At 49.1% G+C, this 2486-nt stretch overlaps 1 pseudogene; it reads left to right on the plus strand.

Moving 5' to 3' along the window:
• The first annotated feature begins 1478 nt into the window (after positions 1–1478).
• Positions 1479–2147, plus strand: LOC144783394 (uncharacterized; annotated as a pseudogene).
• The last annotated feature ends 339 nt before the right edge of the window (positions 2148–2486 follow it).

Genomic DNA, 2486 nt, shown 5'->3' on the forward strand with positions numbered 1-2486 from the left:
CAGCGCTTGGATGCCTGGCTTCACCTTGGGGGTGCCCAGGAGTGGACATTTCACATGGAAAAGCCAGGAAGGGTTCCACAGCGGTATGAGTGCAGCGCTGGGACGCCTCGTCACGTGGGCAGCCGTGCGCTTTACAAATACAACACATTTACATTTACATGGCAATAGACGTTTCAAGCAGGGCATGTGGTTCATCACCTGTTGGTCAGGTAACATCTGTGTGAACTGAGAAAACGAGTATGATTTGATTACACGCTGCTTCATCTTACAGGTAGATGTGGAAAACCATAGAGCACCATCCAGCCAATTGCACGCGATCTGGAGAGGCACAATGCAGCTGGATAGGAGGAACTTCCTGATTAAGAGACCAATCTACACACTGGCACATGCCTTAGCACCGAGGGTACAGCAGGAATTGAGATCAAGAATATGGGGGAAATGAAGACCCAAAGTGGTGTTAAATTGATCTCGCAACTTTCAGAAGGGCATAAGCCCATTATGAAACACAGGTTTACCTTGTTTCATGTCATGATTGGAGTTTATGCCAAAGTAACTTTTAGAAGGGAGCAAGCCCAGTATGAAAGCTGATGTTGACAAGCCATGCATTTTCTATGTCTCCATGCTGGTGGGTTAAAATACGTGTCAGAAGTGGTTGTTGTTGATGCAACCATTGACCCTGGTGACACATTCCCGTGCACATGATGGTAAAGCTGTCCTCTCTCAATTTTAGATTTTTCGCTCACACCCACGCATGCTCGGAGTGATGGAGGCCCATGGTTCCCTGTCCTTGTTTTCCTTGGAGGCTAGCCACGAGGGTGCCGAAGTATGGGCAAAGTTCATGGACATGGGGCAGGCAAATGGGCTTGAGTGGGCAAGGAAGTTGTTGGAGATGCAGGAAACGCAGCAACAATCAGCAACACTCTCCTTGACAGATGCTGAGGGGTTTCACCAACAGATTCTGGTCTTGAAGTCCAAAATGTTCATCCTGCCAAAAAGAAGCAACCAGAAAGAGTGGCGGCTGCAGAAAAATTTAAGAAAGCCAAAAAAGGCACAAGCGAGCAAGCAGTAATGGAAGCTCCATCAACCTCACAAGAGGAGAGTGGAAATAAGAGAGGCAGTAAGGACAATGAAGGACAAGACCCAAGTACTGGGACCAGTGGTAACCCTACAGGGGAGAGAAATGACATACAGACTAGCAGGCCGGCAGCGCAGCAGCACACCAACCAACCCACATGGGAGCTGGTTCCCAGACAAACCTCGGGAGCATCGGATCAGGGCCTGCGAGAAGGACTGGGTAAGATGGTGGAAGCAATGAACAACTTTATTGCCTCCGCAAAAGTGCTGGTTAGTTGGGGGCAGTGTCCCAGCATCAGTCTAGTGAGAGCGAGTCAAGTGTGGGTGCAGGGCAGCAGCCCTCCTCTGAAGTTCGAGCCCAGTCCTTCTCTTTGGCAACAGGGGTTCAGGCACAGGTGTGGAAGATGTTACTGCTTGTGGGAGTAGCAAAGCCGTTGCTGACAGGAAGATCATCCCTAGCATGGAGAGTTCCTTTAGAATCCAGAGAGAGAATTTGTAACAGGGAGTTCATTGACATTTTCTCACTACTTCCGTTCACCAAGGAAGGGGCAGACAAAACAGTGTTTAGTAAGGATGTGGATAAGCATAAGTGGAGGAGAAAGGTTAAACCAGAGGCGACAATAGACCACCGGTTAGAGCTATTTGCCATATTATCCACAGTCATCATGGAGATGTCCCCTGAGCAGGGTGATTTAAGAGAAATACAAGCAGAACGGAGGCACGGGCTGGTTAAATGATGATGGAGCGTTCAGGCAAAAGATGGAGCAGGTGCCGGAGATGTCTTGAGATTGTTGGGAGATTGAGCTCTGGGTGCAATACATGGGTAATGGCAATGGCCAGAGGGGCAGACCATATTATTTTAAACAGTTTAGGCAGTCCTTTTGGGGATGGGGCCCGCAGAAGGGAAGGGACGGCTATCAGAAAAGGACCAATAACTCTTTCAGGCTATACAACAATACAACAATGGGGCACACACTTGGGGTGCCACATGCAAATTCACCCACACCCACACCTGATCCAAGTGTGCTGGGTGGCACCCTGCAACCATTTGCAGAGGAGGCAAGACCGATTAGCCAAGAGGCGCCAACGCCGGCGCAAAGCAGCCTTAATTGTTCTCAGTTTAAACACTCCATTCTAGCATCATCTCCTATTTCATTTTCTACCTTGACACATTCTTAAAGAGTATCCTAGAGCAGCAGAGTGGGAACTGTTGTTCAAGGGTTTTGGTGAGGGCTTTAGGATTCCATATTCTGGACCAGCAGTTATGAGAGAGGCCAAGAACCTAAGCTCAGCCATAGAAGCACCAGAGGTGGGCAGGGAAAAGTTGGAGAAGGAGTGCCATTTGGGGAGGGTGGCTGGGCCTTTTTCCCAACCACCCCTTCGACATTTTATTATGTCTCCTCTGGGGATCA

This window comes from Lissotriton helveticus, chromosome 9 (assembly GCF_964261635.1).
Source record: "Lissotriton helveticus chromosome 9, aLisHel1.1, whole genome shotgun sequence".
In the NCBI taxonomy this organism is placed as follows: Eukaryota; Metazoa; Chordata; class Amphibia; order Caudata; family Salamandridae; genus Lissotriton; species Lissotriton helveticus.